We start from the raw sequence: 14,155 nt of genomic DNA, 5'->3' as shown, positions 1-14,155 counted from the left end.
ATAGGACTTTTCCCATTTTTATGATTTCTTCTGGATATACACACATAGAATTGGAATTGCTGGGTCAAAGGGAATGAACATTTTTATTTCTCTTTCAGCATAGTTTCACATTGCTCTCCAGAATGGTTGGATCTGTTCAGAATTCTACCACCAATGCATCAATGCCCCAATCCTCCCACAATCTCTGCAGAATTGATCATTTTCCCTTTTCCTCATCTTTCCTGATCTGATAGGTGTGAGGTGATACCTCACTGTTGTTTTAATTGCCTTTCACTAATCAAAAATGATTTGGAGCATTTTTTCATAGGATTATATATAGCTTTAATTTCTTCATTTGAAATCTGTCTGTTCATAGCCTTTGACCATTTATCAACTGGGGAATGACTTGCGACCTTCTAAATTTGATGCAATTCTCTAAATATTTTGGAAATGAGATATTTATCAGAACTCCTAGCTGTAAGGATTGTTTCCTAGCTTTTTGCTTTCCTTCTAATCTTGACAGCACTGATTTCATTAGAGCAAAAGCTTTTTAATTTAATATTATCAAAAATCATTCCTTTTGAATTTTGTAACGTATTCTAATTCTTATGTGGTCATGAATTTGTTTCCTTCCCCTAAATTTGATAGATAACGTATTTCTTCTTCTAATTAATTTATCCATGGTGCTGCCTCATTGGTTTAAAAAAATCTGACCTGGAAAACTGGAAAAGATAATTTAAACATCATTGCATTACCCAAAATCCCTGATCAAAAAAGATCCTGGATAGCATTCTTAGGGAAATTGTCAAGGAAAGCTACCCTGATATCCTGCATATCCCCCTAAAAGGGGTCCCAAAGTAAGTGAAAATACCCAGGAATATTATAGTCAAATTCCAGATTTATCAAGTCAAGGAGAAAATCTAGCAAGGAGGAAGAAAGAAGCAACACAAATATTGAGGAGTCACATCAGGATAACACAGGATCTGGCTATATCAAAATTAAAGAATTCAAGGGCCTAGAACATGACATCCAAGAGGGCAAGGGAGTTTAGATTTCAACCAAGAATCAATTATCCAGTAAAACTGAGTCTATTGTTTCAGGGGGGAAAATGGACATTTAATGAAATAGGTGGCTTTCAAACTTTCATGATGAAAACAACAGAGTGGAACAGAAAATTTAATCTTCAACTAGGAAACCCATGAGATGCATGGAACAATAAAGAGGGGTAAAGAAAAAGACTCAATCAACAAAAGGTCAAGAATAGCAAGGGAATTGATGAAAAAAAATGTAAAGGAAGGTTCCTTAACTCTACCAGATTTTAAAACTGTTCTATAAAGCAACAGTCATTAAAACTTCCTGGTAGTGGTTAAGAAATAGAGTAATGGATCAGTGAATTAGGAGAGGTTCAAAAGAAACTGCAGTAAATGACCATAGCAAAATACAATTTAACAAAACCAAGGAAATCAGATTCTGGGATAAGAATTCATTAGTTGACAAAAATGTTGGGAAAACTGGAAAATAGTATGGCAAAAAACTTGGTATAGATGCCCCCCCCCCCATATCTCACACCCTACACCAAAGTAAGGTCAAAATGGGTACAAGATTTATACATAAAGGGTGACACCATAGATAAATTAATAAACCAAGAAATCCCCTATCAGATCTATGGAAAGGGGATAAATTTATGACCAAACAAAAATTAGAGTACATTGTAAACTGTAAAATGAATGACTTTTACTATATTAAATTAAAAAGGTTTTGCTCTAATGAAATCAATGCTGCCAAAATTAGAAGGAAAGCAAAAGATTGGGAAACAATCTTCACAATTTGGAGTTCTGATAAAGGTCTCATTTCTAAAATATATAGAAAATTGCATCAGATTTATAAGGCTACAAGTAATTCCCCAACTGACAAAAGATCAAAGTAGCTGAATAGACAGTTTTCAAATGAAGAAATTAAAGCTATGTATAATCATGTGAAAAAATGTTCCAAATAATTGTTGATCAGAGAAATGAAAATTAAAGCAATGAAGTAGCAATTCACACCTAACAGACTGACCAAGATGAGAAAAAGGGAAAATAATCAATTTTGGAGAGATTGTGGGAGGATGGGGACACTGGTAGAGTTGTGAATGGATCCAACCATTCTAGAGGGCAATATGGAACTATGCCCAAAGAGCAATAAAAATGTTCATTGCCTTTGAACCAGCAATTCCCAATTTTAGGTATATATCCAGAAGAAATAATAAAAATGAGAAAAGTCCTACATATTCCAAATATTCTTTTTTGTAGTAGCAAAGAATTAGAAATTGAGGGGATGCCCATCAATTGTGGAATGACTACATGAATACTACGGAATATTATTATTGTATAAGAAATCATAAATGGTCAGACTCTAGAGGATCATGGAATGAGTTACAGGATCCGATGTTGAGTGAAGGGAGCAGAACCAAGAGAATAGTGTACACATTAACAATTACATTGTGAGATGATCATCCTTAATGGAAGCAGTTCCTTTTAGCAGTTCAGAAAGCTAGGACAACCATATTAGACTAGCTATGGACAATGTTATCCTCAGCTAGAAGAAGAAAAACAAAACGATAACAAAAATAAAAACCATTATTATTATTATTATTATTATATGATTATATCTTATGTATCTCTTTCCCTTGATCCCAATTCCTCATGCCAAAAATGACTAATATGTCAATGTGTTTATCCAGAATATGTACGTACAATACTAACCTGACTGTTTCCTTCTGAGGAGTGGGGGGGGGGGGTGAGAAGGGGGGGAAGAAATTTTGTAAATTAAAAATATGCATGTGCATATTGAAGAATATAAATAAATCAATTAAAAAAAGAAAAAGGCTACAATTCAATAATATTAAAGAGGTTGAAACTCTACCTGGGAGGAAGATTCTTATAACTTCTTATAACTTTTGAGAATCATAGCTCTATTAGAGGCAGTATACTTAGCCTGAAGGAATGGAAATAAGTTGATTTTGATAAAATGATTGTAAAAAATTAAAAAAGGAGATGTAATAAGATATGAAGAATTGGGAGACAGAATAGGAAAAATTACATAGGTGAAGAAGAGTTCTGCCAAATTCCTTCTATGGCACCAATAATGTGCTGATACCTAAAATAGGAAGAGTCAAAACAGAGAAAGAATTATAGAGAATTTCTCTAAAGTATATAGATGCAAAAATTATATTTAAAATATTAGCAAAATGATTTTAGCACTAGGATAATATATTATGATCAAGTAGAATTTATATGGAATGCAAGTTTGGTTCAATATTAGCAAAACTATCAGCATTATTAACCATATCAATAAGAAACCTAACAGAAATCATATGATTATCTCAATAGATGCTAAAAAAAGCTTTTGACAAAATATATCTATTCCTATTGAAAAACACTAGAGAACATAGGCATAAATAGAATGTTCCTTAAAACAATAAGCAGTATCTATTCAAAATCATCAACAAGCATTATCTGTAAAGCAGATAAGCTAGAAGCATTCCCAATAAGATAAGGAGTAAAACAAGCATATCCATTATCTCCATTATTATTCAGTATTTGTATTAGAAACCATAGCTTTAACCTCCTCTACTTTACTATACTGAATGGTATAACTCAAAATGCTAACCAAATGTTTCAGGGGAGTAGGGGGAAAAAGAAATGCTAACTTTAGTAATAAGAAAAGAAAAAGAAATTGTAAGAATTAGAAAAAGGAAAGAAAAACAAAACTCTCTCTTTATAGATGTATATTAGAGAATCCTAGAAAATTATCTTAAAAACTCCTTGAAACAACTAGCATTTTAGTTGTTACAGTATAAAAAATAAGTCCACATAAATAAACAGCATTTCTTTATATTACTAACAAAACAAAGCATCAGGAGAAAGAAAATGAAACTTCATTGAAAGAAATTGTAGACAATGCAAAATACTTGGAAGTCTACCTGTCAAGGCAAACATGGAAACTAAATGAAATCAAGTAAACAAAAACTTTTTGCACCAAAAAATCAGATCTAAATAACTAGCCAAATGCAATAGTTCATGAGTAGGCCAAGCTAATATAATAAAAATGATAATCTATTTAAATTCAACTAATTACCATATCAATCAAATTTCCAAAAAATTACTTAGAAAAAATATTAACTTAATTCATGTGGATGAACAAAAGATCAAGGAAATTAATCTAAAATTATATTATAAAGCAGTAATAATCAATACTATTTAGTACTGTCTAAAAAACTGGATGGTAGATCAGTGGAATAGATTAGGTACAAAAGAAACAGTAGTAAATATCTATAGGAATCTGCTGTTTGATAAATCCAAATATTATACCTTCTGGGATAAGAATACTTTGATACCTTAACAGCAATATGGAGGTGATGATCAACCTTGATGGACTTCCTCATTCCATCAGTGCAACAATCAGGGACAATTTGGGGTTCTCTGTGATGGAGAATACCATCTGTATCCAGAGAAAGAACTGTGGAGTTGGAACAGGACCAAGAACTATTACCTTTAATTTAGGAAAAAATACTGATATCTTACTGTCTGATCTTGCTGTCACTTATACTTTATGTTTCTTCCTTAAGGATATGATTTTTCTCTCATCACATTTAATTTGGATCAATGTATACCATGGAATCAATGTAAAGACTGGCAAATTGGGGTGGCTAGGTGGCTCAGTGGATAAAGTACGGGCCCAGGAGTCAGGAATACCTGGGTTCAAATCCGGTCTCAGACATTTAATAATTACCTAGCTGTGTGGCCTTGGGCAAGCCACTTAAACCCATTTGCCTTGCAAAAACCTAAAAAAAAAAAAAGACTGGCAAATTGCCTTCTGTGAGGGGTTGGGAAAGGGATGTATGATTAGGGCGGAAAATTGTAAAACTCAAAATAAATAAAATATTTTAAAAAAGAATCCTTTGATAAAAAAATTTCTGGAAAAACTGAAAGATAGTATGGGAAAAATTAGGCATAGAACATCAGCTCATATTCTATTCCAAGATAAGGTCTAAATGTGAACAGGATTTACACATAAAAGGTGATAGACACCATAAGCAAATGAGGAAAACAAGGAATAGTTTATCTGTCAGATCTATGAAAGAATTGTTTATGAGCAAAGAAGAGAGAAAGAACTTTTTTTGGGGGGGGGTAGATGAATTGTTTTATTGCAGCAATTTCCTCTATTGGAAAATACTCAGATTAACAAAATCACAGTTCCACTAAAATATGTCACTATTATATAACAACCTCAAAGAAACCATTCTATTGGAAAAGCTAGGTGGAGTCAGTAGGACAAGAGTTCAAATCCAGCCTCAGATACCCAACAATTACCCAGGTGTGTGACATTAGGCCACTCACTCAATCGCATTACCTTAAATAAATGAAATTTTTTTTAAAAAGTTACCCTGCTTTCTTACCCAGAAAAGGGACCAGAATCCCCATAAAAATGGTGAATCAGTTACAGATCCAGTTTTTCTTTCCTCTCCCCCATCCTCTGCCATCCTATTTTATTCCTCTTTTTTTGTTTCCATAGTATACATTGATCTAAGTTGAATGTGATGAGAGAGAAATCACATCCTTAAGGAAGAAAAAATAAAGTATAAGAGATAGCAAAATTACATAAAAAGATAATTATTTTTTTCTAAGTTAAAGGTTAAATAGTCTTTGGTCTTTGTTCAAACTCAACAATTCTTTCTCTGGATACAGATGGTATTCTCTATTGCAGATACCCTAAAATTGTCCCTGATTGTTGCACTGGTGGAATGAACAAGTCCATCAAGGTTGATCATCACCCCCATGTTGCTGTTAGGATGTGCAGTGTTTTTCTGGTTCTGCTCATCTCACTCAGCATCAGTTCATGTAAATACTTCCAGGCTTCCATGAATTCCCATCCTTCTGGTTTCTTAAAGAACAATAGTGTTCCATGACATACATATACCACAGTTTGTTAATCCATTCCCCAATTGAAGGACATTCATTTAATTTCCAATTCTTTGCCACCACAAAAACGACTGCTATGAATATTTTTATACAAGTGATGCTTTTCTCTTCAGTGGTATTGCTGCATCAGAGAGTATGCACATTTTTGTTGCTCTTTGGCCATAATTCCAAATTGTTCTCCAGAAAGCTTGGATGAATTCAGCATTGTATTAGTGTCCCAGATTTCCCACATCCCTTCCAAAATGGATAATTGTTCTTTCTGGTCATATTGTCCGGTCTGAAAAGTGTGAGGTGGTACCTCAGAGATGCTTTAATTTTCATTTCTTTAATAAGTAGTGATTTAGAGAAATGTTTTCATATGACTAAGGATTGCTTTGATTCCCTCATCTGTAAATTGCCTTTGTATATCCTTTGACCATCTGTCAATTGGGGAATGGCTTGGTTTTTTTTTTTTTGAAAATTTGACTCAGTTCTCTGTATATTTTAGAAATGAGTCCATTGTCAGAAATACCAGTTGCAAAAATTGTTTCCTAATTTACTATATTTCTTTTGACCTTGGTAACAGTGGTTTTGTCAAGCTTTTTAATTAAATGTAATCAAAATAATCTAGTTTGTTTTTAATGATGTTCTCTATCTCTTCCTTAGTCATAAACTGTTTCCCTTTCCATAGATCCTTGATCTTCTAGTTTGGTTATAATATTGTTTTTAATGTCTAAATCCTGTGTCCATTTTAATCTTATCTTGGTATAGGGTGTGAAATCTATCTAATAAGTTGTGAGATGTCTAATCAAGTTTCTTCCATATTAACTTCTAATTTTACCAACAGTTTTTATCTAATTCCTTTAATTTCTTTATTGTTTCATTTCTTTTTAATTTATTTATCCTTATTTTTATTTTGTACAAATAATTTTTATACTTACTAAAATATTCTTGTTTAAGAGTAAACATAATACCCCCTCCCCCCAAAAAAAATATAGACCAGCATGATCGATAAAGTAAAGGGGAAAGAAAAAAAACTTTAAATTTACAAAATGATAATAATAATAATAATTGTATGTATGTATGGCCAGGTGGCACAGTGGACGAAGCACTCACCCTGGATTCAGGAGTACCAGAGCCCAAATCCAGCCCCAGACACCCAACAATCACCCAGCTGTGTGACCCCGTGCAAGCCACTCCAACGCCATTGCCCTACAAAAATAAAAAAAAAAGACCCAAAACAAAATAAAATAGTAGTAATAATAATAATAATAGAAGGGGCAGCTCAGTGGCAGACAGATCACTGGCCCTTGAGCCAGGAGCACCCAGGTCCAAATCCAAATCCGGCCTCAGACACCCACCAATCACTCAGCTGTGTGGCCCCAGGCAGGCCACCCAGCACCATTTGCCCTGCAACCCCCCGAAAAAAAATAATAATAATAAAAAATGTGCTTCAGTCTGTGTTCCAACACCACCAGCTCTGTTGCAGGTAGATTACATTCTTTATGATAAGTCCATCACAAAAGTAAGTTCCATATTTTTCACCATTGCCATTGCTGATCGCAACTCCCTCCATTCGTACCTTACTACCATGAACTATATTTTCTCTCTCCTTTCACTCTGACTCTACTGTAGAGTAGCTGAGTGGTGCAGCAGACAGATCCCTGGCCCTGGGGCCCAGAGTCCCCGAGCCCACATACTACCCCTTAGGCCCAGCATCTACCTGGCCCTATGGTCCTGGGCAGGCCATCCAATCCCAGCCCCTTGCAAGAAGTAAAAAAGAAAATGTGTTATATCTGACCACTCTCTCACCATGGTCCATCCTCTCCTCCATCACTCACATCCCCCCCACCTTCCCCCTGATCCCCTTCTCTCCTTCTTACTCCAGATGTCTATACCCCATTGAGTATATATGCTGTTTCCTCTCCTAGCCACCTCTAATGAGAGCAAAGATTCCCTCATTCCCCCTCACCTTCCCTCCTTCCATATCATTGCAATAGCTCATTGTAATAAAGAAAAATATTATTATATGAAATATCTTGGCCTATTCCTCCTCTCCTTTTTCTTTAATCCCATTATATTTCCCTTTTTTCTATTGACTCCATTTTGACACCACAATATATCTTCAAATTCAGTTTTCTCCTGTGCTTCATCTATAAAAGGTCCTTCTACCTGCTCTATTAAATGAGAAGGTTCATATGAATATTATTAGTATCATTTTTTCTATACAAGAATACATGTAGTTCATCATCATTAAGTCCTTCATATTTTCCCCTTCTTCTCCACTCTCTATGCTTCACCTGAGTCCTGTATTTGAAGATTAAACCTTCTGTTCAGCTCTGGCTATTCCAACAGGAACACTTGAAATTCCCCTGGCTCATTGAAAGTCCATCTTTTTCCCTGGAAGAGGACATTCAGTTTTTCTGGATAGTTGATTCTTGGTTGCATTCTAAGCTCTTTTGCCTTCTGGAATATTATATTCCAAGCCCTACAAGCTTTTTTTTTAATTGCACATCACTCCTTTATTATAGGGGGGAAGGGGGAAGAGGTTAGTACAGTTAATGTTAAAACTGATGAAGACCCAGGTGGCTGGACATGAGGTGGAAGGCAATGGGACACTGAGACATATTTCAACATAATCTAAGGGCATTTCACTTCCACAGAACAGAGCAGGGGTTATAAAATATACAGTGGGATGTATTTCTTTACCCCTTAGAAATCAAGGAAATCTCCTCTGATGTTGCTTAAAATGTCTGATGATGACCAAGTGGGACAGTTTAATTTTAAAAGTCACTAATAACTAGTCTGAAAAGGGTCTTTTGTGAAAGCAAATGCATGTAGTAAACATTAAGACATGATCAACCTCCCAGATTAAATTTTATTGAATTAGGGAGGGTAAACAAGACTTTAATGATTCGTTAAATGACCACTTGGGTTATAGGCAGCTTCCTACAAAAGCACAAGAGGGCTGCCCTACTGGCACAATTGGCTCATAGGAATAACTGGAACAATTGCTTCTTTCAACTCCCCACATTGGTCATTTCTTACTAGGTCCCCATCCTTAACCAGGTCCTTAAAGAGCCAAACGACCCAGGAATCATTTTGACTAAAGTGGTTGAAGGGAGGGGCAACAGGAGAGAAAGGAATTGGTCTGAAATAGGGAGGAAGAAAATGAGAAAAGGAACCATTGGTCCCCCACCTGCAGCCATGTGTTGTGATCCCTAAAGAGATGGTCAGTGTGTGGAACAGGTAGGGGAGAGATGAGTGATGGAGAAAGTGAGAAGGGAAGGACCTGGCTACTGCTGTACTGACAGCCTACTTTCACTTCTTGGCTTTGCCCTGGGCTGCCACAGCCTCCATGGCTTTGGGAACGTTCTCTTCATCTCCAAGGAACTGAATCAGTTTGATGGGTTTCAGATTCTTGTCTAACTCATACATGATGGGAAGGCCAGTGGGCAGATTCAGCTCCATGATTGCTTCTTCAGAGAGACTCTCAAGATGCTTGACAATCCCTTGAAGACTATTGCCATGGGCTGCAATCAGAACCCATTTTCCTTCCTTGATCTGAGGAATGATTCCCTCATTCCAGAAGGGTAGAGCTGGAGAAATAGTGTCTTTCAAGCTCCTACAGGAGGGCAGATGATCCTCAGTAACATCTGCATAGCGACGTTCCTTGCTGATGTTGTTGTAGAAGGGGTGGTCAGGCTCCATTGGAGGTAGAGGAATGTTGAAGGCCCGCCATCAGATCTTCACCTGGGCCTCACCATGCTTAGCTGCTGTCTCTGCTTTGTTGAGGCCTGTCAGACCCCCATAGCGCAGCTCACTGAGGTGCCAAGTCCTCACAACTGGCAACTACATCTGGTCAATGGCATCTAATATTGTCCAAAGGGTACAAATTGCTGTCTTCTGGACAGAGGTGAAGCAGATATCAAATTCATAACCAGCATCTCGCAGCACCTGGCCACCGAGCTTGGCCTCCTCATGCCCGGCAGGGCTCAGGTCCACATTGGACCAGCCGCTGAAGCAGTTCTCCTGGTTCCAGGCGCTCTCCATGCCTGATCAGCACCAGCTTGTAGGTGGCCATGACGGGGTAGAGGCGGGGAGCAGGGCAGAGGACAGACACCAGCGGGCAGAGTACAGACACTGGCAGGTGGAGGAACCCTACAAGCTTTTAATATAGTTGCTGCTAAGTCCTATGTGATCCTGACTGCAGTTCCATGATATTTGAATTGTGTCCTTCTGGCTGATTGTAATATTTTCTCTTTGACTTGGGAGTTCTGGAACTTGGCTAGAATATTCCTGGGGGTTGGGGTTTTTTGGATCTCTTTCTTGGGGAGATCAGTGGATTCTCTCCATTTCTATTTTGCCCTCTGCTTCTAAGATATCAGGGCAATTTTCCTGTAATAATTCTTTGAAAATTATGTCAAGGCTCTTTTCCTGGTCATGACTTTCAGGTATTCCAATAAATTATCTTTCCTCAATCAGTTATTTTTTTCATTGAGATGTTTCACCTTATCTTCTAATTTTTCATTCTTTTGGTTTCTGAAGTATTGAGTCCTGATTTCTCATAAAGTCAGCAATCTCCCTGAGTTCTATTCTTTGTCTGAAGGATTTGTTTTCCTCAGAGAGGTTTTTATCTCCTTTACTCTCTGGCCAATTCTGCTTTTCAAAGCATTCTTCTCCTCAATAACTTTTTGAATTGTTTTATCCATTTGACTTATGCTGGTTTTTAGCATGTTATTTTCTTCAGCATTTTTTTGGATCTCCTTGTAAGCTGCTGACTTCATTTTCATGTTTTTCCTGCATCTCTCTCATTTCTTTTCCCAATTTTTACTCTATCTCCTTCTCTTGATTTTCAAAGTCTTTTTTGAGTTCTGTCATAACCTGAGCCCAACTTCTGTTTTTCTTGGCGTCTTTAGATGCAGGAGCTTGTAGTTCCTCATCTTCAGACTGAGTGTTTTGATTCTTCTTGAGATCACAGGCAACATATTTCTCAATGTTGTTCCTCTTTTTTTCTCTGTTTACTCATTTCCCCAGCCTGTGCCTGGTTTTAGGGGTGCTTCTTGAGCTTTTGAGTATTAGTGGGACACAACCCCCACAGGGATCTCTGTGTGTGAGGCTCTGTCTTCCCTCCTGTCTGTGAGTGACCATAAGCACACCCCTCTGCCACGGGGCTGAGGTGGGGGGGCTTTTCTTCTTGGGGGGGGGGGGCTCGACTGTGATCAGGATCTGAATGTGGCCAGAGCCCCAGAGTCCTGTTGCAGGGACAGAAGACAGACCTCAGAAGTCTCTCTCCACTCCCTACCCTAGGCTCAGCATGCTCATGCCCTAGGGGCTCCTGTTTAAAGGCTCTGCCTGCTTCTGGTTTCTGGATCTGGGCTTCTGGGGCCACACTACTTTCTGTGTGTCCTGAGTGCTGGGCTTCACATGCTCAATCTGGTAGAGGTCCTCCCACTGTTGCCCCAAGTTGTGCCTGGTGCTCCCTGGGGTGAAGATCAGGAACCTTCCCCGCTGCTGTGAGCCCTGGCTCCCAGTGCCCTGGGGCTGCCTCTGGGAGGCTGAAGTTCCTTCGCTCTGGTGGGCCACCCTTCTGGTGGGCCACCCCTCTGACCCCGTGGAGCCAAGCCTTTCTGCTCTTTCCCAGATTACCTTGGTTTGGACAACTCCCTCACTGTGTCCCTCTGTGGATTTTGTCTCTCAAAAATGTAGTTAGAATCCTTAGATTACAGGTTTTAAGAGAGAGCACCTAAGAGATGATCCTCTCTTGTCACCACTTGGCTCCCCCCCCCTTTTAATTTCTTTCTATTCTCTCATTGCTGAAGCTAACATTTCTAACACAACAAAACTTTAAGGAATTAAGGTCCCTGGGAAGGTGACCCAATCACACTACAGTTCAGAAAATACCTCAAAACCAGAGTATAGGCTGGGAAAATGAGTAAACAGAAAAACTAGAATACGACCATAGAAAATTACTTTGGTCCCATTGAGGAGCAAACACACTCAGAAGATGACAATGTCAAATCTTCTGTAGCCAAAGTCTTTAAGAAAAACAGGAATTGGTCTTAGGCTACAAAAGAGATAAAGAAAGATTTTGAAAATCAAGTAATAAAGATAGAGGAAAAACTGGGTTTTGGTTTTTGGGTTTTTTTGGCAAGGCAAGGAGGTTAAGTGCCCTGCCCAAGGTCACACAGGTAATTATTAAGTATCTGAGGCTGGATTTCAACTCAGGTCTTCCTTATTCCATGTCTGGTGCTCTGTCCACTGCACCACCTAGCTACCCCAGTAGAGGAAAAATTGGGAAGAGAAATGAGAGCAGTTCAGGAAATCATGACAACCAAGTCAGCAGCTTGGTCAAGGAGATGTAAAAAATACCAAAGAAAACAACATATTAAAAACCAGTTTAGGTCAAATGGAAAAAGAAGTCCAAAAGGTTGATGAGGAAAAGATTGTCTTAAAAAGCAGAATTGGTCAGATGGAAAAGGAGATAAGAAAGCTCTCTGAAGAAAATAATTCCTCCAAATATAGAATGGAGCTAAGGGAAGCTAATGACTATGTGAGAAGTCAAGAAATAATAAATACAAAACCAAAAGAATGAAAAACTAGATAAAAATGTGAAATATCTAGTTGGAAAAACAACTGACCTGGAAAACAGATCCAGAAGAGACAATTTAAAAATTACTGGGTTACTAGAAAGTCATGACCAGGAAAAGAGCCTTGACTTCATTTTTAAAGGATTAGTAGAGGAAAACAATTGCACTGATATCCTAGAAGCAGAGAGCAAACTAGAAACTATGGGAATCCACCAATAACCCCCTGAAAGAAATCCCAAAAAATAACTCCCAGGAATATTTTAGCCAAATTCCAGAACTCCCAACTTAAACAGAAAATATTACAAGAAGCTAGAAATAAACAATTCAAATCTTATGGTGCTGCAGTCAGGATTACACATGATTTAGCAGCATCTACTTTAAAGGCTTGGAATATGATATTCTAGAAGGTAAAAGAACTTTAATTACAAAGGATAATCAACTACCCAGTAAAACAAACTGAACATCCTCTTCCAGGGAAAATGTTCAGTATTCAATGAAATAGGTGAATTTCAAACTTTCCTTTTTAAATGACCAGAGCTGAACAAAACTCCAAGTATAGGAAGCATAGAGGTGAAAGCATAGAGAGGTGAATGGGAAGGGCAAGTTATGAAGGGATTTAATTATGTTGAGCTGTGAATATTCCTGCATGAGAATGTTACTGATCTTTCAAATGAATCTTCTCATTTAATAGAGCTGTTAGAAGGAGCATATATAGACAGGGCACAAGAGAGATCTGAATATGAAGGTATGATATAAAGATATTTCTCTTAAAAGAGTCAAGAAAAAGTCTTGTGCAATGGAGTAGAAGGGAGACAGTGAGGGGGAATGAGCGACATTCTCATCATAAATGGCTCAGAGAGGAAACAATATGCATACTTAACAAGGTATAGAAATCTATCTCACCCTAAAGGAATAAGGAGAAGAAAGGGATGGGAGAAAGGGGACAGATGGAGGTGAGGGCAGGTACAAGTGATAGAGGAGAGGCAAAAGAGGCATGTGGGTGACCTACCCAGGATCATGTGACTGGGTGGTTGTTGGGTGTCTGGGCTGGGATTTGGGCTCAGGTTCTCCTGGCCCAGGGTCAGTACTCTGTCCTCTGTACCACTTGACTACCCCATAACATACTTTTGAGGAAAGAAAATGTGAAAGGAGAGAGAAAATAGAATAGAAGGAGTGGGGAGGAATGGATGGAGTGAAATACAATTAGCAATAGCAACTGTGGGGAAAAAATCTGGAAGTAAGTTCTCTGAAGGACTTATGAGAAAGAATGTGATCCAACCCAGAGAGAGAGCTAAAGATATCTGAACAAAGACTGAAGAACAATATTTTTTTCCTATTTCTCTTACTTTATTTTTTCCTGAGGTTTTTCTATATTTGTCAGGGGAGGGGGAATTACACTAACTCTTACAACAAGATTATTTTTGTTATGTATAAATAAATAAATAAGTGGAAATAATAAAAAAAAAGAAAATGGAAAGGCAATAAATTGGTAAACAATTTTTACAACTAATGTTACTGATAAAGTTCATTTCTAAAATATATAAAGAACTGAGTCAAATGTATAAGCATACAAGCTATCCCCATATTTATAAATGGTCAAAAATTTGAAAATACAATTCTCAGATAAAGAAATTAGAGCTATCC

At 37.5% G+C, this 14,155-nt stretch overlaps 1 pseudogene; it reads right to left on the bottom strand.

The window, feature by feature from the left end:
- Positions 1 to 9,078: 9,078 nt before the first annotated feature.
- Positions 9,079 to 10,005, bottom strand: LOC141493716 (phosphoglycerate mutase 1-like; annotated as a pseudogene).
- Positions 10,006 to 14,155: the final 4,150 nt, after the last annotated feature.

Source organism: Macrotis lagotis, chromosome 7, assembly GCF_037893015.1.
Source record: "Macrotis lagotis isolate mMagLag1 chromosome 7, bilby.v1.9.chrom.fasta, whole genome shotgun sequence".
Lineage (NCBI taxonomy): Eukaryota > Metazoa > Chordata > Mammalia > Peramelemorphia > Peramelidae > Macrotis > Macrotis lagotis.
The sequence above is the reverse complement of the archived record's forward strand: the minus strand, read 5'-3'. Positions and strand labels throughout refer to the sequence as shown.